This window comes from Lactuca saligna, chromosome 5 (genome assembly GCF_052625555.1).
Source record: "Lactuca saligna cultivar CGN05327 chromosome 5, ASM5262555v1, whole genome shotgun sequence".
Classification (NCBI taxonomy): domain Eukaryota; kingdom Viridiplantae; phylum Streptophyta; class Magnoliopsida; order Asterales; family Asteraceae; genus Lactuca; species Lactuca saligna.
In genome coordinates, this window is record NC_136421.1 from 51,136,508 (window position 1) to 51,162,351 (window position 25,844).

At 35.8% G+C, this 25,844-nt stretch overlaps 1 long non-coding RNA gene across 1 annotated transcript; it reads right to left on the bottom strand.

Moving 5' to 3' along the window:
* Positions 1–5,447: 5,447 nt before the first annotated feature.
* On the bottom strand, positions 5,448–10,587 carry LOC144997623 (uncharacterized). Its single transcript, XR_013659871.1, has 12 exons — positions 9,852–10,587; positions 9,614–9,704; positions 8,552–9,520; positions 8,335–8,397; positions 8,135–8,259; positions 7,964–8,014; positions 7,753–7,820; positions 6,883–7,579; positions 6,204–6,314; positions 6,067–6,128; positions 5,752–5,822; positions 5,448–5,586 (listed from the first exon to the last, which is right to left on the bottom strand). It is a non-coding gene; the product is annotated as an uncharacterized LOC144997623 (long non-coding RNA).
* Positions 10,588–25,844: the final 15,257 nt, after the last annotated feature.

Below are 25,844 nucleotides of genomic sequence, written 5' to 3' on the forward strand. Positions count from 1 at the left end.
GCCTCATTGGGCCGAAAATGTCATTTTTAGCCCATTAAGCTTGAAATTTATGTTTTTAATTCTCTAAATGAGTATATTTCCAGAAATGGTTTTATTGAAACTGTTTTGACACACCTTATCCATCAGAATTCGTGATATGTCAATTTGGGCCCTTAATTTTGTATTTTTCACATTTTAGGTCCAAAAATTATGTTTTTAGCCCAAAGAAATTATTACTAAACCACTTAGCTATTTTTCTAGAAACACTTAGTATGTAGAAATATAGTAGAGGCTAAAATCATTTAACATAAGGTATATCTCAGTTTTGTGGGGTTTTATGGCTAAATCCAACATTATAACTCACAAAAGCACACATATAAGCATGGAAATCATACAAAGCATACAAAACACATATAGATCTACACTTTCACTTGTATTCCCCCCCCCCCCCCCCCCCCCCAAAAAAAAAAAAAACTCATAAAAACAAAAAATAGGGGGTATGAAGCTCACCTTGTTTGAAGCTTTCGGTTTTTGAGGAAAAGAATGGAAGAAATGAAGTGATGTTTCACTCTAGCACCCTTTGATGATGAATTCGAGTTTATGGAGTTCTAAGACACAAGTTTATGACTTCATGAGAGTTAAGAGGAGATTTTTGAAAACAAGAAAGAGTCCAAAGCATGGATCCAAGCATTAACTTACCTAGATAATGATTTTGGTGATGGATTCTCCTTGTGAAGCTCTTGATTCACGAAAATTTTGAAGGAGGAGGGAGGAATGCTCTTCAAAACTTAGAGAGATTGGAATTGAATTTTTGTGATGTGTGTGTGTGTATCCTCGGCCAAGAGTGAGAGGGAGGAAGAAGAGATGACCTTTGAAGTGATATGCATGGAGATATGGGATAAGTTGCATGGATATCCAAAAGACAATAATGAAGTGGCAAAACAAAGTCAACTCTCATCCTTTTTCTTGGGTTTGGGCCTTGGGCCGAGATTTTTGGAAGGGAAAAGGAAAATTTTGGGCCCTTGCTTCTAAGCCCATTGTTAGAGTTAATTTGGGTATGTTTTAAGTCTAAAAGAATGTGGTAGGATTTTTATATTTTTATTGGACTAGTTTAGGTTATTCATGTATCAAGGCTTTTAATTCACTTCATTCTAGGCCCAACATGGCCCAAAATGTTGAAATAAATTAGTGTGGGTCCAATTAGAGCCCAATTAGGGTTCTAAGCCCATGATAGTCTAATTGGAAGCTTATTGGTCCATTTGGATCCAATAAGGAAGTCCTAGTCCAAAATGGACTTAAACAAGGACTTCTAGGGTCTCCAATTGTTTGATGACTATTTGTAGTACTTGTATGATGCCTTTGATTGGAGTTTTTGATGTCATAATAGTAGGTGTCAATCATGTTCTTAAGTTTTGGATTCACATTAACTTGAGTGTATAGATTACATAACACAAAATTTCCAGTTGTGACATGAAAGTAATGGGAAAAGTGAGTACACAAATGTCGTTTATAATGACATTCGGATGTAGTAATATCCTAAAAACATATTTGTTTTATTACAGTCATAATGTGAAAACTAGAACCCCTACTAAACGCTCTCAATGTAAAGAGATTTAGGAAACCAAACGCGACCCCAACAATTTCTTGCAAGTCGTGTAATTCAAATTAAAGTTATATGATCATGTATACCCAATATAACTATCACTAATGCGTTAGTGATTCATTGATATAATTAGATCCTGTTTGTGTGTTCTCATGCTATAGCAACTTAACCTGTTTGTTATGTTCTGTTCTGGTATTGTTTGATTCTCTTCACTGTTTGTTCTATTATGGTATTGTTTGATTCTCTTCACCATTTGTTCTGTTATGGTACTGTTTCTTTGTGTGCTTCATTGTACTAGAAGTAATGAATAGCATTCTCCTAAACTATACCTATAATAGTTTACTAATGTTCTACCTGGACTGTTACTAAAAAGACTCATTTATCTACTAAGTTATTCTTATACTTTGAAAACAGAGTTTTGTATAACTATAAAGTAACATAACTATAAAAGAGTTTTGAAATGTTTTGAAAACTTATAAATAACATAAGTAACCTTTTCAAATATGTTTAACAACAAACATTTACACAATCATCATTGTGTTCAACCTGTATCCCCCCCCCCCTTAAAATAGTTAAAAGATTCATTACGAGGTATGAACTCACCTGATGTGGGTGATTCAAACGGGTATGCGCGTACGGATGAGAAGTTCCACTAATGAAGTCCCGAGACACAATAAGTCCTAAATGATATATAAGGACACATATTGACATGAATATAGTGTTTATAAACAACTATATGAAAGGAAACACCTTCCGGGACTAGGAAAGACCTTGACCAAGTGTTGGAATCACATGTGATTCAACAAAGGAAGGTAAAATGGCTCACATGAGTTTAATACCATGGGTTTATGGCCCAAGGGAGTTTACGGCCGTAAACTCATGGTTACTCATGTGTAAGTGCAAGTTTGAAGGCTAGGGGATGATTTAGGGACCTTAGCTCTACCCTAGGATGAGGAATACCACTTTCTTTGGAGTTTTTGAGGTGTTCACGGCCCTAATGAGTTTACAAATGTAAACTCATGGCCATTTATGTTTATAAGGGTTGTTTAGGGTCCTAAAGGTCATAATGAAGCATCCTAAATTCAAGTCTAAGCCTTAGGAAGTGTTTGTGGCATCAAAACACCCCTAACTTGAGTTTTCGGCCCTTGGACCATTTTGGCATGTGTTTGTGGCCGTAATCACCTATGGGTGATGGTATTTTGATTGTTTTAGGTCCTAAACACATCAAGGTAAAGTGCTAGGCTAGTCTCTTGGCTTAAGGAAGGAACTTGGGGCATTTTGGCACCATAAAAGGGAGTTCACGGCCCAAGAACATCCTTGGCCGTGAACTCTCTTCTAACCTTTGTTTCTTGAAGTTTCTAAGGTCTAAACATGTGTGATATAGCGTACAACAAGTTATAAGAAGAGTGCTTATGATATAGGAGCTTGAACTAGTCGATTTGGCCAAGAACACTAGTGTGTGTTCTTGGTGTTCTTGGTTTTTCTTGAGTATCTAAATAAACATGATTTTCATGGATGAAATCAATGTAAGAAGCTAGTTAATAAGATGTATTAACTAATCAAGGGATAGAATAATCACTCTTTTGAAGATCTATGGTGATTGTTGTTATGATAGTTGAGAGAGAACCAAGGAGGATTGGCCAGGAAATGAGAGAAATGACTTAAAATGACCATTTGCCTTATATATGCTCTTGAGTTTATGGCCCCCATGAGTTTACGGCCGTAAACTCATGGTCTTGTGGCCGTGAACTCACTTAGATGGGGTTAGGGTTCGTTTTGCTACACTGTGGTTCTAGCGGTTACTTTCTAACACTTATTCCTTAAGTGTATTAGGCTCAAAACTCCTTAGAATGACATGTAACAAGGATAGAACTTTGTACTAATGATTTTGACACTCAGTTGAGTTGACTGACTGAGTATATAGAAATAAAAAATTTTCGGGTTGTCACAATGATGGGATCTGCTGGGTTCTCATCCAATGATACCCTTTTTGCCAAGAGGAGTCCTTCTTCTATTCGATGTATGATGAAATGATATTTTCTGTCGATGTGTCTGGATCTCCCATGATCCCTTGGTTCCTTGGATAAGGCAACTGCACTTTCACTATCATAGAAAATTTCCATAGGCTCCTTTATAGCTGATATAACTCCAAGGACTCCAATGAAGTTCTTTAGCCATATAGCCTCCTTTGCTGCCTTGCTTTTCGCTATATACTCTGATTCGCAGGTTGAATCAGTCACTGTCTCCTTCTTGGAATTTTTCCAAGTAATTGCTCCTCTGTTTAGGGTAAAGACCCTGCCTGACTGAGAGCGGAAATTATCCCTATCAGTCTGGAAGCCAGCATCACTATACCCTACTACTCTCAAGTCATCACTCCCACCGAGGGTAAGGCCCCAATCCTTAGTCCTCCGCAGGTACTTGAGAATGTTCTTACCGTAATCCAATGAGCCTTGCCAAGGTTCCCCTGATATCTACTGACCATGCTCAATGCAAAGTCCACATCAGGATGAGTACAAGTTATAGCATACATGATTGATCCTACATTGGAATCATACTGTAGTCGACTCATCTCAGCTATCTCAGCCTCTGTACTCGGGCTCTGAGTCTTACTCAGTCTAGCATTACTCTGGATCGATAACTCTCATTTCTTGGAATTCTACATACTGAATCTATTCAGCACCTTATCCAAGTAGGTACTTTGACTAAGTCCAATTAGTCTTTTACTCCTATCTCTCAAAATCCTTATCCCTAGGATATAGGCAGTTTTACCAAGGTCCATCATGGCGAAACACTTCCCAAGCCAGGACTTTACTTCCTGAAGAGTTGGGATATCATTTCCCATGAGTAGTATGTCATCCACATACAATACCAAAAAGCTAACTATACTCCCACTAGCCTTGACATATACACAAGATTCATCTTCACTCCTCGAAAAACCAAACTCTTTGACTTTCTCATCGAAACAAAGATTCCATCTGCGAGGTGCTTGTTTTAATCCAAAAATGAATTTCTTAAGCTTACACACTCTATTAGGGTGCTCTGTGCTGACAAACCCTCTGGCTGACTCATGTAAACATCCTCATCCAACTTTCCATTAAGGAAAGTTGTTTTGACATCCATTTTCCATATTTCATAATCATGAAATGCAGCAATGGTTAGCATAACCCTGATAGACTTAATATTTGCTACTGGTGAAAAAGTCTCATCATAATCAACTCCCGGAGTTTGAGAAAATCCCTTTGCAACCAGTCGCGCCTTATAAGTGTGTACATTACCATCCATGTTGGTCTTCTTCACTACTAGAAAAACAGCCTTTTACGACGCTCATTGCGCGTCGTAAAAGGCTCAGACGACGTGCAAATGCGCGTCAAGGAAGGCCCTGTCATAAAGAGAGACGACGCGCTTTTGCGCGTCGTCTATAGACGACGCTCATTTACGACGCGCAATTACGACGCGCGTTTACGACACGTAATGCGTATCAAGGAAGGCCCTGTCATAAAGGAAGACGACTCGCATCCGCGTGTCGTAACCTTACGACGCTCGTGTTAATGACACGCAATGCGTATCAAGAAAGCCCCTGTCAAGAAAGGCCATGTCATAAATGAAGATGACACACATTTTTGCGTATCGTAATTTTAAATGTTTAAAAAAAATTATATATTTATTAATTTTTAAATTAGATTTGCATTTAATTTCTCATAATAGAAATAAAATACTTTTTTGATAGATTTACTAATTTTCAAATCAAATAACACATTAAAAGTCTCATAATACAAAATACAATACCATAAACAATAAAGATAATTCATTGCACTAAGGACCATGTTAACAAAAGAATATAACATTATATACCATAAGTACCGTCAAGTAATCAATCTCTTACAATGTTACTAAAAATACCCTCAAGTAATCAATGTCTTACAAAGTTAAGAGACTAAGGTTGTATGTAATATGGCACTAAGAAGCCCAAGAACTGTTTGTGTTTTTCCTGTTCCTGGTGGATCCTACATGGACAAAAGGTAAGAATTAACATTTTCAAAGTACAATGCCTCAATAAGGAAATCAATGGTAAAAGGCAAATCTGAATAAGAACAAACTTTATACATATATACATGGAAGTATTGTAATACACAATAACAGCAACAAATACCAAATTACCCGTTGCTTACCTTTTCTTATGGCCACCTCCAAAAGTGAGAATTTGATAAAAGATTTAGCTCACGCATTCTCTCATCAAGCTCTGTATCCAAAAGTGAGAATTTGATAAAAGATTTAAAAAGTGGGAAAATATCAAGAATATAGAGGATAAGTTCGCATGTCTGGTCATCACAAGTTTCTAGAACCTTCTGGACAACGTAATTTCCAAAAGGATCTTTCATCATTGCGTATAGTTTTGTTTTGCATTACAACAAACTCAGTTACCAAAAAGACAATTAATGTGTTTTTTATTTTTACAAAAAAAAAAGAGAGAGAGAGTTGCTGACCTGTAATGGCTCATTTTCATCAGTGGAACCAAGCATTTTGTTTACAAGAAGTTGGCGTTCATCTGGGCTTCCATAAGTTAAGCATTTCTCAACAACATTTGAAAAGACAACATGATAATATGAGAAAAATATCATACCTTCCTTTTCATAGCACAAAAGTTGTCAGAAGTAGAAGGGGGAAGAATGTGATGAACATTTTTCGTTGTAATTGAAGCACACAGCCTCGATGACTCATTGATTGCCATCACCTTAAATAAATAAATAAAAATATGTAGAATAATATAGAAAAAATCTATATGCCACCTCCCTTGTATTCTTTTTGTAAATAATCACAAGGTTATTTTGAAGTAATTTTCAAACTATTCATAAGTTATCGTTACTTATTGTTTTATGAAACTTTATTTCAAACATTATTATTTGTAAACTTAGTAAAAAAGTTCTTTCTATGTATTTATATTTTTTGTGCATAATAAATAATAAAATGGTATACTTATATTATTGATCCAATAATTAACCTCTTTGATAAACTGATACTCGTTAAACTAGACCTCCACATATTGAATAAGCAAAATAATATGATCTAATATAAAAATAGAAATAAAATGATATTTCATAAGCAATTAGGTGATGATATAGTAAGAGTAAATATGTTGTTCAAGAGATCACGAGAAGTAGGGATAAATATAGAGGTATGGCTCTCAACTTCCATTGACAGAAGGGTAAAATGGTTATTTACTCACGTTCATATAATTTATTTACAGCGCAGGTCAATCAAGGGTACTGACGATATTTTTCAAAAAGTAGTAAAAGCCCTACCTGAATCTTGTTGTTTGCAAAAATTTCCTCAACAAAAGATCTATCTTTGTTGTTTAATCCTACATGATGTAATCCGAAACCGAATTGTAGAGTGTGACTAAGATTCTGATCAGTGTCCTGAAAAACAATCATCTATAAAGCCTCCTCGGGCATGGAAAGAAACTGCCTTGCAAAAGAAAATAAAATATAAATTTAATGAATAAAATAGTATCTACACGAGCTGTCATTTCTAAAAAATTACTTAAAATATGTGAATGAGTTCGAATGCAGTGAGCCTTGTCTGCCGACGAGATGAAACAAAAATTAAAATTGTTTTGTTGGTGAGTGTGTAAATATGGCAGCAGAGGTTGCCTTATTCATGCTATTCATTCTTAGACAGAAGAATTTCCTTAGGTACCCTTGTAAATTGAAATGATTAATTATTAATAATTGAAATTTTCTTCTGTATTTGAGACTTTTATACATATGGAAAAGAAAGTTGACTTTCCTGTATACGAACTTCAAGAGGCACAGGTCGTACACTTGGTTTGAAATTGTACAAACCAATCTCCTCAACTCCCAACCAGCCAGCCAGCTTGAACTTGAAATTGTAACTAATGTACAAGAATGTTGACTGTTGAATTGCCTCCAGTTCTTGTCTCCATCTAAAAAGATTTGTTGATAGATTCGTCTCAAGCTCTGCTCTTCTTGTTTCAATCTACCAATCCATAAAAATAATCAGCACACATACACACACACACACACACACACACACACATATATATATATATATATATATATATATATATATATATATATATATATATATATATATATATATATACATATATATTATTTTTTAAATAACTCCAAGTAAAACTATTAGCAAACCTCTACTCGGGTAGCCCTACTGGCTACAAGGCTTTCTTTAAGTTCTGCTATTTCAGGATTAAGTTAACCTAGGAGAACACGAGATTTTTATATCATTGAAGATATGATAACTTGAATCAAAGATGCTGAGAACATGTATGATGTGGAAAAAAAAAACAAATGTAGCACTTAGAAAAGGAATAAAATGATAAATATGAATCAACGATTATACCTTCAATGCTCCTTCAGCATGGACAGATATTAACAACCTTCTCTCAGGTTTCTGCCAAAAGGAATATCATGAAAGAGATGTACACATTTTTGTATTAGTTAGAAAATTTACCTCAGAAGTTGAAGGTAAAAGACAAAAATGCCCTCATAATTTTAAGGAAATGAAACTTACCACCAGACACGAGCAACACTGAAGATCCCCTTACCATCATAAACAACAACTCCATCTTTGTTTTCAATACCAAGAGCAGAAACAGCAGCAGCAAATGCTTCTTCAGGTGGCAACATGTGTGGCAGCTGAATTAAAGGTTCCATATTTTCAGTTTTACTTCAAAAGAAAACACAGAAAGGATTGAATGATAAGTGTCTCACATTAGTAGTGCGATCAGATATCCCATATACATCAAAGAAAAGAGCACCAGGAATGTGTGCAAGCTGTTAATACCCCGTTTGAATAATATCAGCAAGTGATCATACAAGTGTTCGATAAAATGCCACATACAGAAGTTCAGAAAGCAAAAATATGCACTTGATACTCTTGAAGTGCATTTCTTTGTTCATCAGGCATGTACCAGGATGCATCCAGTACCTTCATATTAGGCTCACAAAGATTGGCATGAAGCCAGTCAAGAGTATATGTGGCGTTCCTCTGCTATGGAACCTTGAGGATACTGCTTTAAACAACTTAGACAGACTTAAAATCACATCTTGCTCAAGCTCAAGATGAAAGTCTGTGATTCTAAAACAAAGGAAATTATTAGTAGTTCATAAACAATTAAGGGTATTCATTTACATGTTTATAAAGTAGTGGTAGTTGAGAGCTCATAACAGAAATTCCAATGAAGGGTATGGAAACTAATAATCTTTCTTTGTAAAGAACACAAATTTCTTGCTTTTGGTCATATTCTCTTTTATCGATTAATCGTGGAGAACGTGAGATTTTTATATCATCAAATATATGATAACTGGAATCAATGATGCAGAGGACCTGTATGATAAGGAGCACTTAGAAAAAGAATAAATTGATAAATAGGAATGGTTGCATCTGAAATACAACAATTATACTTTCAATGCTCCTTCAGCATGGACAAATATTTGGTAGCTAAAACCATTTGATGGTGATTCACCAAACAAAAGTCTACAATTCAAGGTATATGAAACATTACTAGTCCCATCCTTACCCATCTTACCACCTCCATCTTTACACAGCCAAAAGATGAAAGAAATTATTGCCTACACTCACTCGAGCATTTCATCAAACATCTCATGTGCACTTGATCAGTTCACCTTAAATTAAAATTGAAAATGATAGAAATCCCACCAACAAGTAGATAACATAATCTAGATCAATAAGGAAGATGTAAGTAAGGAAAAAAAATAGTTTTGTTTCTCTTGTTAGTGTGTGTCTTAAGCTGTTGAGAAGCAAAAAGAAGAAGAAAAATAAAATGATAATTACCTTCTATTTTGTTCACAGAAGCTCTCTCTCTCTCTCTCTCTCCAAAGAATGTTCCCCAATTGTGGAAATTGAATTTGATTGTAGTATTTGTAATCACCATTTCTGTAGCAACTCATGCATCAGTTCCAGCATTGACCATAAATTGACCAGAAAAAATACTCTAGTAATAAGGCAAAAAGGGGTATTAATACTAACCAGCCCACCTCACTCGTCATCATCAAAACACCACAATTTACACCCATTTCTTGCATTCCAGATTCAACAGTAATGACAAACACCTATATTCCTAGTGACAATACGGTTAGACAGAATTAGTGAATTGTTAATAGTGTTTAAAACAATTTTATAAAAAATGAGTTAATGACATAAGATTTGGTGATTTAGGTAACAAAATACATGATAAATGATTTAGCTATGGAAATTAGTTATATACCTTAAGTAATGACCATCAACACTTGCAAGTATGACCGTTTTCCATCATTATTAGCACCTTTACAACAAAAATCATACAAATCATCAAAGAACTGTTGTTCATGGATTCCAATAACATCCAACTACAAAACCTACATAAGATATGAGGATCTAAAAAAGAAATATGTCTCAATGATGTAAACGATTTTCAGGAACTACTAAAGAGGAGTGAAAATATGTAAATGCTTTACCAAAAACTTAAGTGTGGAGATAGGATCGTTGATACTTATCTTGGTGGTGGACTGTGGCACGGCCGACGACGTCATACAAATCAGCGACTCCTGTTGCTTTCTTCCAAGTGAGTCTCCAAAGAACATCACCGCCCTCGACTTCGTTCACTGTCGCCGCCCTCAACTAAATAAGGTATAAGAGGCAAATAGGGTATCAGAGGCAAGGGATTCGACCAAAATAGGGTCGGGACGCAGTCTCCGAGACGGTGACGCTGATGAGTCGCAATCGCCGGTGAAGTGAGGCGAGCCTGATGAGGCCGCAGGCCGGTGAGATGAAGTGTTGCAGTCGTACTCTAGCTCGATCGTCTGGAGAATGTTGATGTGAAAAAACCCTAGTTATCGTGTGGGGGGCTTTAGGGTTGTTTTGGGATGCTAAGGGTTTGGTTAGAGGTATCAGTAGAGGGAACAAGGGATACTGAGAGAGGATCGATTGAAAAGGGGTTTTAATTTTTTTGGACAAAATGTTTCTTACCAATTAACAAACCCAAAATGATTCTTAACAATTATATTGTCGGAAAGTAGGGTAGAAGGGAGGAGGAGAGGATGAGGAACACTATATCTCCGGTTGTAAGCATGAGGATTCGCAGAACCCTAATTGCTAGCTCTGCGACGTTCGTCTTTGGGAGCACATACAAAATCCCTAGTTGCTGGTCTCGATTTTGTGATCTTCAGGAATGAACGCGAGTTTTTAAGAAAAAAATTAAAGAACAATTATATGAGTTGTCGAGGTTTATAGCAGAGATGGTATTATGATTAGGGTTTGCTGAGAGAAGAGAAGAAGAGAACGAAGGGAGATCTGAAGCGGGGTATTTAAAAATTTTAGAATTTTAAGAGGATCTCCTCAAGAATACGCATTTTAATTAAAAAACATAAAGCGACATTCACAGAGGACACACGTTTTAAATAAAGTGCCCTCCGTGTTTGTAAGTTTTTTTACATGAGACACTAATTTAATGGCACGTAGTAATGCGTGATGTAAATCCTTCAATTTTTTGAAGAGATGACACTTTTTTAATGTCACTCTCTTTTGCGTAACATAAATCAATGAGCGTCGTGGTTTGCACGTCGTAAAAGGCTGTTTTTCTAGTAGTGCTTCTTGAAAATCCATTTGAACCCAACAGTCTTACGACCTGGTACATTGTGATCCAAGTTCCAAATTTGATTGTCATACATGGACAGTATCTCCCTTTCCATATCCTCTTTCAATTTAGCAGCCTCAGGGCCATCCATGGCTTCTGTGTAGTTGTTAGGTTCATCCAGACCTATCAGTGTGTTATCACTTACAAGTTTATCACCTTCCGCAGTAATATGGAAACCATAGTAATGCTCAGGTGCATTCCTAACTCTCGTGGAATGCCTCAGAGGTACAAACTCGTCAGTTGGTTCAACAGGATTTTCCTCCTCAGGTGGATAACTAGGATTTGAGGTTCCTTCACCACTTGACTCTTGAATTTCTTCAAGGTCAATTTGCCTCCCACTGTTTCCTTGGCTTATGAACTCTCTCTCGCGAAAGACTCCTCTTCTTGCTACAAAGACCACATTATCATTGGGTTTGTAGAAGAGGTAACCAAAGGATTTCTATGGGTAGCCGATGAAAATACACCTCTCACTTTGAGGCTCGAGCTTATCGTGAGTCTTGCGCCTCACGAAAGCATCGCAGGCCCAAATCTTGATGTGGTCCAAATTAGGAACTTTCCCAGTCCACATCTCGTGAAGTGTTTTGGCTACCTTATTGGTAGGGACAAGATTAAGGATATGGGCAGCAGTCTCTAAGTCATACCCTCATAATGAGATTGGTAGCGAAGCTCAACTCATCATGGAACGAACCATGTCCAACAAGGTTCGATTACACCTCTCAGCCATACCATTAAGTTGTGGTGTCCTGGGAGGTGTCGATTGTGAGACAACCCACATTCCTTAAGATATTCAAGGAACTCTGTACTAAGATACTCACCACCTTGATCAGATCGAAGCATCTTAACATTCCTGCCCAAATGATTCTCCACTTCCTGCTTAAACTATTTGAACTTTTCAAAGGTTTCTAACTTATGCTTGATCAAGTAGACATATCCATATCTACTATAATCATCAATAAAAGTCACATAGAAGCAGTTAGCATCCCTTGTGGCGGTTCTGAAGGGTCCACACACATCCATGTGTACCAGATCTAACAAACCCTCACCCCTAGCACAAGTACCATTGAAGGGTGATTTTGTCATTTTTCCAAGTAGGCAAGATTCACAACTATCATCCGACTTTAGGTCAAATGACTCCAAGACTCCATCCTTTTGGAGCTGGCCTATACGTTTCTTGCTTACATGTCCAAGACGACAATGCCACAATGATATTTTATCCAAGTTAGTGGAAGAATCAATACACAACACATTATTTCCTAGGTTATCTACAACCGACACAGCTTCATACACACCATCACAAGGTAATGCTTTAAAAGAAAGAACATTATTAAAGAAAGCATTAAAACCACAAAATACATTATCAAAAGAAAAGGTAAACCCTTGTTTGTACAAAGCATGAAAGGAAATAATATTTCTCGCCGTTTCAGATGATTAACAACATTTATTCAAATCTAAAGTTAACCCACTACTTAGCAACAAAGTATAAACTCCAATCTTGGTGACAAGTGAAGCTTTCCTATTCCCCATGATTAAACTTATCTTTCCATGCTCACATCCTCACCTCTTCTTAGTCCCTTCAAATCAGAACAAATATGAATACCACAACCGGTATCAAGTACCCAAAAATTAGAATGTGGTGAGTTATTAGACAATATAGTGTAAATACCTGCATGGTTGGGTTTTACTTTCCCATCCTTCACATCTTGCAGGTATTGTGGGTATTTTCGCTTCCAGTGCGACTTTTCATGGCAATAGAAGCATTCGGCCTCTTTAGGGTTGGCAGAAGGAGTGACAGAACCTTTATTGGTTCCACCTGAAGAGGAGCCATCAAGGGACTTTCCCTTGGTGCCCTTCGAAGGGCTCTTCATCTTCTTTCCTTTGCCTTGCCCGATTGCCAAGACATGGGTCATGGTAGGAGTAGGAGTGGTAACAATCGATTTACCATTAAGACCATTGTTGGCGGTATTCAAGAGTCCTTGAAGTTTGTTGAGTGTAACTTCCTCCTTGTTCATGTGGTATGTCATCCGGAATTGATCAAAACAAGAAGGTAAGTGTTAGATTCCATTTTATGCATCTTATAGGGTAGTTCTTATTATCATTTTAGCATCATATTTTGTACATTTTCATGTCATTTATTTAAATAATGTGCTCATGTCTTTCATTAGAATTCCCGTACTGCTCATGTTTTTATGTCAATTTCAGATAGTTCGAGTGGAGCAATGCTTTAGGAGCAGTTGGATGTGCGTTTGGAGCTTAAAATGAAGCTTGGAACTTATGGAGTATGTTGAGGAATTCTTAGAAGATGCTTTGGTCAAGAAACATTCGATCCAATTGATCACACGAAGATAGAATATGCAATCTAAAGTTAAAGGATGTTGTTGGCAGCTTTGACCCCTGTCAGTATTTTGATTATATCTTGAGAACCGTAACTCCGATTGACGCGATTCAAAATGATCTGAAAAGTAGAAAAATTTTCTGAAGACTGTGGATCATCTCCTTCAAGTAGATTAGCAAGATTAGTTGTTTGATGTCTCTTTTTATCTGTTTTCATCAGATTTTGGCCATGTCTGGCTAAACCCTAGTTTTCAGTTCTGCATAAGACAGGTACTTTTCATGTGATTGATCATTATATCTGGTTTTTGATTTCTGTTTCTATCTAGATTCTTCAGTTTTAAGCTTAATGAATGTTTGATTTGATTTCTTGTTAGTCTGATCACCTAGCTAGGGTCTTATCATTCTAGTTAATCAATTAATAGAATTCGTAATTGTTCTAATAAATTGGTAAAAGTAACAAGTATCAGATTGGTTCCGTTTTGGGATTTAAATTTGGTATAAACTTTAAAAATCATATCTTTATGCTTCCGCTTGTGAGAAGTATTGGGTATTGCTGGGAATTTTACTCAGATCACAAAGTTGTTTTTCTGATTTAATTAAGAGCTTGTTTAATTAAACAGTAAAAGTTAGGGTTAATTGAAGAGCTTGGTTTGATTAACTAATTTAGGTAAAAGAGAAATTACTAAAGCTTGTTAGTTTTTCTCAGTACCAGCTTAGATAGAACGCATCTTAAATAATCAGATCTGGATCAGTTACATGATTTGGAAAGTCGCAGCAGAACTAAAACTGTTTTGATTATGGATTTTCGTTTACTTTATTATCACTGCATTTTTAGTTTTTAGTTTAATTTAAAATCCCCTTCTTTTATATTTCTGTATTGACTAGATGTGCCTGATGCAAAAAGGCATTGACCATTAGGCTATGTCCCTGAGGATTCGACCCTGCTTCCCTGTGCTATATTTTTAGTGCAACCAGCAGTGATAAATTTATTTGTTTAATACGTGCGCGACAACATGTTAACAAATTGGCGTCGTTGTCGGGGACATGGTACTGCTAATTGTTTTGTGCCAAAATCTTTACGTTCGGGTAATCTATTCTTCAGGCATGGTCGAGCCAACGACCTTAAAAAATGGCGGCTTTCCGGGAGGCAACCCGATGAGTAGTTTTTAGTTTTTATGCTTTCAATAAAGAGATGGTCGTAGTTCCAAGCAAGCTTGGGGAAATCAGAGGATATTAAGAGTTGCTGAAATCCAGATTTTTTGCCACATTGTCATCAAAATCAAATTTCTACCAACTTATCAGGTACATTCATTCATAGGTGCACCTTTTTGTCCTTATATTTTTTATTGGCTTGTTCATTCCTCTCTAAACATTAAGGACAATGCATCATTTTAAGCTTGGGGAGGGGTTAGTGTAAAATTTTGCATTTTTCGTTAAGAAGTTTAATTTTTTTTAGTTTTTCAAATTTTATTTTTATTTTTTCATCTTATATTTTGCATTGCATTTGCATATAAAAATTTTAAAAATCCAAAATATATTTTATGTTTTTACTTTTCCGCATTCGAAAAAAAAAAAAACCAAAAGATTTTATTTCTAGTTATTTTTATTTTTTATTTTCTGCATATTAAAAAAAAATCTTCAAAATCATTAAAAAATGATTTTTTTTACATGAGATGAGGATATATTTTTACATTTGATAGCTCTATTAAGATGAAGTGTGATAGTTACCGAAAATAACAGTTTCTTTACAATCAATTTTAAGAATTAACTTTTCAAGTACTTTAAATGTTTTCAATGTAGACCAACATAAGAGTCGGATAATTTTTACGATGGAAGTGTGAGATGGAAAAACGAACAGTGTTTTGAAAATAATTTCCTCGAATGCCTTAAAAAGAATATAGATTGGATAACCCTTATCATTCCTTGAAGTACTGAACCTTATAGTTTCTGCGTGTTTTGAGGTTTGCAAGGAACTCTTGTTATACCCACAATTTGTTATCATTTTGAAGTATTGAAGATATGGTGGGCCTCAAAGTAAAATCCGTGCCTGATCTATATATATATATATATATATATATATATATATATATATATATATATATATATATATATATATATATATATATATGTTAGAAATGGTATATCAAGCAATTTGAAGAAATCTGCAATTCAAAGTTAAATCCAAGTCAAGTTCAAGTCGAAATCAAGAAGCAAGCAAGTTAAATCTAAATAGTTGATCAAGACGAAGAATGTGTGTGGTATAATGACATTGATCCATCGATAGTGGAATCATAGGGGTAAGCTTGGATTTTCTGTCCATAATGGAGCTTACTGCGTTTACTGGACGAGTTCGGAAAAAAATGAGGGGTTGGTCAAGCTAAGTTTTTATAAACGAATTTTCGTGAAATTATTTTTTTGAAAAAATACACTGTTTTCACAAATTTAATTCAGTGTAAAAATTATTTGCTCAAGCTTGGTTTGACCTTATTAAATATAATTATGAATCGTTAATATAAAGTATTGAGATTGTTATCTATGTATTGATTTCATCGGAGCTTCCTCGTTGTGAAATCTGATCATGTGACAAAAAAAGAAAGTGAAGTACTTTAGTTTAAGTTTTCATTTTATTTTATTTTAAATTCTTATTAGGTCATCTATATCTTTCCATTTGTTTATAATGTTTTATCTTTTTCTTACTTGAGGGCAAGTAAGGTTTAAGCTTCGGGAGATTTGTTAGATGCCATTTTATGCATCTTATAGGGTAGTTTTTATTATCATTTTAGCATCATATTTTGTACATTTGCATGTCATTTATTTAAATAATGTTCAGCTCATGTCTTTCGTTAGAATTCTCGTACTGCTCATGTTTTTATGTCAATTTCAGATAGTTCGAGTGGAGCAATGCTTTGGGAGCAGTTGGATGTGCGTTTGGAGCTTAAAATGAAGCTAGTATGTTGAGGAATTCTTGGAAGATTCTTTGGTCAAGAAACATTCGATCCAATTGATCACACGAAGATAGAATATGCAATCTAAAGTTAAAGGATGTTGCTGGCAGCTTTGACCCCCTGTCAGTATTTTGATCATATCATGAGAACCGTAACTCCGATTGATGCGATTCAAAATCATCTGATAAGTAGATGAAATTTCGGACGTCTTAGGCACAATATACGATCGCAGGTTGCCTTCATTCAATCGCATGGGGCCTTTTTGCGATCGCAGGTTGGGTCGCAACTTGTCTTCGAGGTTCTTTTGTGCCCAAAGATCATCCGGGAGTGAAAACTCAATACCTGCGATCGCAAGTTGTGTACAAGCGATTGCAGGTTGGCCATAAAGTTCCATAATAGCATCCTACTTCATTAAAAAATCCCGAGACATCTTTACTTTGAAACTTGCGATCGCAGGTTGTGTACATGCGATCGCAGGTGTGCTGTTTTTGCTATTGGACGTATAAATAGGCCCTAATAGCATTCCAGTAACCTAAGTTGGTGATTCCAGAGGTACCAGACGACGAAAATACGATTTTGGAGGCGTTTCTTCTCTGATTTCATCAATTTTTGAAGATCTGAAGACTATGGATCATCTCCTTCAAGTAGATTAGCAAGATTAGTTGTTTGATGTCTCTTTTTATCTGTTTTCATCAGATTTTGGCCATGTCTGGCTAAACCCTAGTTTTCAGTTCTGCATAAGACAAGTACTTTACATGTGATTGATCATTATATCTGGTTTTTGATTTCTGTTTCTATCTAGATTCTTCAGTTTTAAGCTTAATGAATGTTTGATTTGATTTCTTGTTAGTCTGATCACCTAGCTAGGGTTTTATCATTCTAGTTAATCAATTAATAGAATCCATAATTGTTCTAATAAATTGGTAAAAGTAACAAGTATCGGATTGGTTACGTTTTGGGATTTAACTTTGGTATAAACTGTAAAAATCATATATTTACGCTTCCGAGCTTGTGAGAAGTATTGGGTATTGCTGGGAATTTTACTCAGATCATAAAGCTGCTTTTCTGATTTAATTAAGAGCTGGTTTAATTGAACAGTAAAAGTTAGGGTTAATTGAAGAGCTTGTTTTGATTAAATAATTTAGGTAAAAGAGAAATTACTAAAGCTTGTTAGTTTTTCTCAGTACCAGCTTAGATAGAACGCGTCTTAAATAATCAGATCTGGATCAGTTACATGATTAGGAAAGTCACAGCAGAACTGAAATCGTTTTTATTATAGGTTTTCGTTTACTTTATTATCACTGCATTTTTAGTTTTTAGTTTAATTTAAAATCCCCTTCTTTTATATTTCTGTATTGACTAGATGTGCCTGATGCAAAAAGGCATTGACCATTAGGTTGTGTCCCTGAGGATTCGACCCTACTTCCCTGTGCTATATTTGTAGTGCAACCAGCAGTGATAAATTTATTTGTTTAATACGTACGCGACAACGTGTTAACAGTAAGGAAAATGATGTCAATTTCCAAATCCTCAGGGAAGTTCACATTTAGCTTCAGCAGACGGTCCACATACCTTTGCATTTTCTATAAGTGGCCCGTGATAGGTTCACCATCATTCATCCAGGTTGTTATCATGGAGCAGATGATATCATATCTCTCTTGACGAGCACTTTGATGGTAGAGTTCCATCAAATCCTGGTGCATCTCAAAAGGGTAATAGTCCTCATAGGACATTTGGAGCTCGGCTGTCATCGTGGCCAACATGATACATGCCACTTTCGTGGCATCTCTCTCATGTGTCCGGAATTCAATGATCTCCTCAAGAGTAGTAGATGACTCATCAAGTTCCTTCAACTCCTTGTCGAGGATATATTCCTTGTCCTCATAACGAGTGACCATCCTGATGGTCCGGATCCAATCCATAAAGTTGGAACCATCGAAGATGACTCTCCCACAAAGGTTCATGAGAAAGAAGGAGCCGGTAGGGTTTGAGCCAGAAGCAGCATTGTTAGAAGAGATCTGAAATAGAAGAAAGACAAGTTTAGATTAGATATCAAGATTGTCCTTAATAAGACACCCAAATATAATATTAAGGCTAGGACCCAACACAATATTTTATAACTTATAAGAGGGATGTCGTAATCCAAGCTATAAAATATTTGAAAGTAGGTGAATAACGATTCACCAATTTCCACCATGAAAAATGAAATAAATTATTAGGTTTTAATTGGTTTTGAAACTCCTAGATTCTTTGAGATTCATTGAACTTTTCAATGGCATGTTCCAATTTCGAGTGTACCCTTTAAGTTTTGTCTTTGGGATGCCGAGGATCACAAAACAAGGTGTGAAGTAACCATGCAAATTACATGGTACCCTTAATGTTTATCACTCAATCGATGTGCCGGTTAACCATACGCGCTCCACCGACCTATGATAAACCTTAAATCACCCTTTCCCTACCTTGTTAAGTCCATATTAGTGTGCCGGTTAATCACACACGCTCCACTAACGACTTAAACAAAGTACAAAGTGTAATTTCATGGGTTAGCACCTTATTCACATTTTCCTAAAGTAACTAGGATTGGGAATTTATAAAAACATTTAGTTACTTTACATTCATCATACTTTTAACGAAGATTTAAAGTTATTTTCCTACCCGTTAGGCTATTGACCCTCCACCAGTCAAGGAAGCGGTGGGTGAGAGTGGACACCCATTAAGTTGCCATTTTATAGGCAACAACCTTATATCCCCCTTTTAGACCGGCTTCGTGAATGAGGCCTACTAACGGTAAGACGAATTGTTCTTATATATATATATATATATATATATATATATATATATATATATATATATATATATATATATATATATATATATATATATTATTATTATTATTATTAACTTATAATATTATAAAGTATAAGGGTTGAATTTTAACTTTTAAAATTCTAGGGGTTGGAACTAAAGTTTTAGAAGTGACTTTACATGTTCCAAAACTTGAAGGCAAGTTTGGTAACTTTCAAAACTTTTCATCTTTCATAACTTATGAGTTAAATGGTTTATTAAAATGAGATACTTTTCATTTTATGTAACCTAAGTGTTTCTTTAATGGACTTTAAAAGTGTGGCTTTTGGTAATCCATAACTTGAGGACAAATTATGGATTCCAATAAAACACATCAAGATCAAGAATTAAAACAACAAGCAAGTTACAAATAATTCCTATAATCTTCTAAACTCATAAGTTCATGAATGTTCATATCAACAATTTCAAGAATCATAAATAAACCATACAAAGCTTGAAATTTTGATATTAGCCATTGAAAATGGATTAGCATAAACATTACACCATCTAAAACAAGTTTATAACACCAAAATAGTTTAGGGTAATGTTACTAGCCCATTTCCAGTAGCAAAAGTAGAAAAACTACACTCTGACAAGCCAACTCATCGAGTGCAAGAACTGACTCGCCGAGTTGCTTGAATATAGGCATGGACTCGTCGAGTCCCCCCATGGAATCGGTGAGTTCACACAGGCAAAAGGCAGTTTTATCGATTTTCTTAACAAGTTTGCATCAAGTATCAAATAAACAAGACGACTGAAGGGTTTTAAGTATTCTAACACTCCTAAGGTGTAAATGCAACCCTAGAAACCTTGGATCTATGTTTTACTAAGATACATCCAAAATTGTTTTTCCAAGGTTATTATCCTAACTAGCATGGCACGGGGAACTTTTAAACATAATAGCTAGTTGAAGTACATACCTTTTGTTGTTTGGATTCCTTGAAGACCTTGTGAGCCTAGCACCTTAAGTGTGATGCCTCAAATATCTCACACAACACCACAACACATAGAATAACTTTGAAAGAAGTTCACTTACACCTCAAAATCCACTAGCCCTCTATTACTTGCTTGTAGTGCCGATTTTGGTCATCCATGGAGTCCTTATATAGTTGTGTTACAACTAGGGTTACACCATGTAAACCCTAATTGTCATGGCTTTTCATATTCCATGATCCATGGGTTTGTAACCTCCATGGACTATCCATGGAGCACCTTATGGGTTTTAACCCAATCCACACAAACCATGGATCATTAGCCCACTATACACGATTAGATGAATTACACAATCAACCTCATATATTTAATTAGTCTCTTTTTGATCACTTAATTAATTCTTGATCACTACTAATTAAGTAATATTATTAATATATTAGAACTTATAATATATTAATAAACCTTTAGTGTCCTTTCTCTCATTTAGTCTATCCAAGTGTTGCAATGCCATGCAATCCAAATGGACCATGCTAATTGGGTCAAGTAAATTCCAGGAATAGTGATGAACTTAGACACCTAATCCAACAAATCCAACATAACCCGTGTACTCCTCTATCTCCGAATCCAAACTTGATTTTTATAACTTTTCCGTTCTTCGCCCAATCATCCCGAAATCTTCACCAATGCTTCCCGGCACCTCCCCATGCGCGTTTTAACCTTTGGTTTACCTGAAAAGAACATGAAAGTGTACAAATAAGGTTGTTCTAAAAACTAGCATGAATTGGATGAAATGCACAAAAAAAAAATAACAACTATGCTAAATAGATGCATAAAAGGTATTAAAATGTGTGCAAAAAGGTGCACAAAATGCACCTAACAAATCTCCCTAAGCTTAGACCTTTCTTGTCCTCGAGAAACAACAAGAACCGGACGAAACATGATGACTTCTAGATAGCAAAATGAAACATGGAGCAAAAGGGGACAAAAGGATCTTAAGAGCTAAGAATGAATGCATGTAATGAAAACCATGAAAAAGAAATACATGTACGAAAGAAACTTGAGAGAAATGAACTAAAGAAAAATTTAAGAACACAAGCAATATTTTTATTTATTTTTATAAATATGAATATATACGATCAGACTTTACATCGATGGGGATCCAATCACTAATGCATAGGCAACCATCCTACTACCTTTCATATATCACAGACTCCTAAAGTGAGGAAGACCACGAAACAGTGTAACCCAATAATCCAACCATAGTTAATTTAAACTTCATACATTAATTATCTTTGTGAGAGAAAATAACACATTTTGGGATCTCATGTCTTTAAGAATAGATGGTCAAGAATTAGAATCAATGCACCCGTAAGAACTCGTCACGGCAAATCAGCTTTCACTGAAGCAATGAGCCCACTCGAAGGGGCCCAGCTCTTATGCTTTCACTTTTTCAAGAGCCACAAGTATCATATCACACAGTTCTTCATTCACCAAATTTGACTTTGAGATGGCTTCTGATTCGATTGAACTTGGATTTATATCTTCGATTTGAGCTTTGTGTTCTTCAATCAACTTTTTTTTTAATCTCTTAAAATTTCTTCGATCGGGTGCTTGAAATTTTAATTTGGATAATGGATGTGACAGTTGTACCCTTTCTTCCTTCTTAACTGTGTGGATCTGATACTTGAGCTCTCTGTTACCACGAGAGTAACGCGTGTTAACAAATAGGTTTGCGTTCTGTGGGTCCAGAGTTGTCGATAAAGATTCTTTTTAAACATTCAGAAGTAAATCATCATAAAGTTGTTATTACCGCCCACAAAAGTATTTCAGTATGCCATTTTTTTATTATCTAAAGTCAAAGTCTCGAATTACGGTGTTTGGGTCCCTAGTTATGACAGTTGATTCTACATTTCCAGTGACAATCTGTTCGCTTCGGATTTTTTCCATTTTGATTTTTCATTTTCCCACTTCATGGAGCTATCGAATGTAAAGAGTGTCATCATCTCGTATATATAAATATATTTCTTTTTAATTTTTTTTAATTAAATGCATGAAAATGGGGTGTAAAAACTTTTAAAACTAAACCGTAGAGAAAAATATTTTTGGGTTTTATAGATTTTAAAATGCAGAGTGCAAGAAAAATAAAAAAAATAAAAATAAGAAGGTTAAAATCTTTTTTGAGGTTTTTTTTAATTAACTTTCTTTAAGTATGAATATGAACATGAAAATGCATGAAGATAAATGCATGAAGATAAATGCATGAGGATGAACCTAATGTACAACTTTATCCCTCCCCAAGCTTGAATATAAGCATCATCCCCGATGCTTGGAGAGGGAGAAACAACCTATTGAGCAGGAGGAGGCGGCGGGTGGTACCAGGTTTGGTAAGAGTCCAAAGCAGTCACAAGTACACACAAATTGAATTTTTAAGCAAAATATTGGCAATTAAAGATATGGGAAGAATTTACCGAATCGTTCTTGGAGTATTGCAGTTGGTGGTGAGAACCTCCTATTCAACATCCCCAAGTTTGCCTACATGAAGTATCAACCCCAAAAGCACAAAACAGATTGTAAAAGTTTCGAACCTAGGGGTTCTTTGTGACAATCCGAAAATTTTCCGTCACGGTAACCCGTTCTCGTCAGTAAAACACATTTGTCTTTCAATTTTTCCGTTAACATCTTAGATTAGGTCATTTAAATTAAGATTTTCGTGAGTGTCCAAACACATTAGAAATGCGTGAAAAACCCCCAAATTTTTATTTGGAAAATTTTTAGTTTCGACCACGTCGGGTTACGACAACTAAATCGGGTACGACCATAAGCCTCGTTTAACGTCAGTATCGGGTAGATTTCCACCGAGCCTCAAACTCAAACCCTATATAAGGGTGAGTGGAATTCATTTGAAGCTTTTTCACTCTCTCTCTACTCTCTCTCTCTCTCTCTTCAAACCCAAATCTTGATCCAAAATCACCCATATCAAGCTCTAAATCGGTATGTAATCCATCCTAGCTGATAGTGTAGCATGTTTAGCTTTCAAATTTGTGTTTAAATCATGAAAAAGGACCAAGAACTTGTGTTTACGGCCCAAGAACATTCCCAAACCGTAAACACCCTTAAATGGGGTTTTGGAGCCCCAAAACCCTTCCAAACCACTTCTGGAGCTTAGATATGACTTAGGGGCTTACATGAATGGACTTGGAACACCAAAATCTTAACATTTAGGGAGTAAACATGAGTTTATGGCCCAAGAACATGCTTGGACCGTAAACACCCATTCAAGGACTGTAAACACCTTTAAAGGTGTTAAGATGCCCCTTAAACACCTCCTAAGCCTTGGAACAATGTCTAGAATCAACCACCATTGTGTTAGGGACCTTAAACATGAAAGAAACCACCCCCTTATGAGACTACGGCCATAAACCCCCCAAGGAATGGTTCCTGGGCCGTAAACTCCTTTATAGTGGTCAAATGGTGCATTAACTTCCTTCCATGACTTGTACTTTGGACTAGAACCACTTATGCTTAACCTAGGATCACCAAAACACTAAAGGAAGATGCATGTGTGAGTTTACGTCTGTAAACTCCTAGTTTACAGCCGTAAACTCCTTAATATGGCCCATGTGTTGGTCAATTCACTTCCCTTGCCTTAGAACTAAACCTAGCCTCATCCCACAAGTGTTATAAGACCATTTAGCATCCAAGAACACACCACCCATGATTTTATGGTCGTAAACTCATGGAGATATGGTCATTAGACTGTAATCTCCCTTAGGAGTTAACTCTTGAAGAGAAAACTCCATATCTAGGCCTTATACACCCTTAGATGCAACCCGGATCCCTCCTAACACTTGCAATGAAGTGTTTTCACGCCTCTGAGTGTATATTCTTATTTAAGTAGTAGTTCAAAGTCTAATTAGATACAATTATGTATCTTTTCATATTACATAGGAACCTCACATGTATTCAAGCCCATATCTGACATTTAGCATCCTAGCCGACACATTTCTCGTCGGGTGAGTTCATACCCCTACACATTTTTCCGTGTTTTCAATGTTTTCAGGGGGGGATAAAAGCAAAAGTACAAGAATATCTTGTACTCAAACTTATTATTTCATTTGAAAATTTTCATATTTCATAAGCTTTTAACACTGGAAACCATACTAACCAACCGTTTAATTTGCAGAGTAAATTGTCAAACTATTTTTGAAACTCATTATAAAGTGCTATATCTTATATTTCACAATTGATTTTCCGTATCATTATTGTTAAAAGCATGAACCTTAGAACTTAGGCTACGTCCTTGATAACACTCCCCCTAGATACGAGAGTGAAGGACTAATAACATTAAATTTAGAATTTTAGACACGTCCTTGATAACACTCCCCCTAGATACGAGAGTGAAGGACCAATAAAACAAAATTTCCCATTCTATTATCTTTTAATTCATTAATCTTAAGATTGGAGACACGTCCTTGTAACACTCCCCCTAGTTACGAGAGTGTAGGACTACCCTTGTAACCAAAATCTCTTGGAGGGAGAACGTGACTTGAGTGTATAGATCTATATGGGATTGACTACCCCGCACCTGGCTGCTAGCTATAGTCGGACCGAAAGGTCCAAGGGTGACAAAATTCATAAAACGATACTGGCCCCGTTCCGAGCCTTATCTAGCTTATTATATGGTTATGGAACTCGTAATTTAGATTATGAAAAATTTTCTACTTACTTATTAGTTTTATATACGAGTTAAAAATTAATGTACTTTCCAAGGATAATCAGGTTTTCAGAATACTTATCATAACACTATAAGTATGGTAGATACTAGTACACTGCATTCCAAACCGATAACCAACCACCAACTTTTAAGGACAATAAGGGTTTTTCCTAGGATAACATAACTCTTCTTAATCAAACTGTGTAACAATCGGATAACTAAACTTTACTTATAAGAAAATATGGGATTTTCTTGGATAACAACTTTTTTCTAGAAAACTAAAGGAAACTTGTTCATTTTCAGAAACAAACCGCTTATGAACTCACCAGCTTTATGCTGATATTTTTAAAACTGTTTGTATTCTCAGGTTCTCCTTAGACAAGTATTCCGCGTTCTTTTGCAGAAGACGAAGCATATGGAAGTCACGTCTTTACTTTTGTTTAAACTAATGTATCTATAAAACATGTATTACTTTGCTTTCAAACAAATGTAATGATTCCTATGTAATGTAATGTTTTGTGTTTACTATGCTTACTATGTACATTGATTGTGATACTTTACATGACATCCTCCGCCCTGGAACGTTTCCGCCATCGGTTTCGAGGTGTGACATTCTTGGAAGAGAGAAATTGTTTTGGGGTGAGTTATAGGTGAATGGGGTGATATAAATCGTATTTGACACTAATCTCAATCTTTTTTTTGCAGCGTGAACACGGCCCGTGTTGATTTGCACTAAACTGACACGGCCCGTGTTTAGCAAAAAAATGCTGAAAATGGCATTGTACTTTTAAAACGGCCCGTGTTGATTTTAATCCAAAA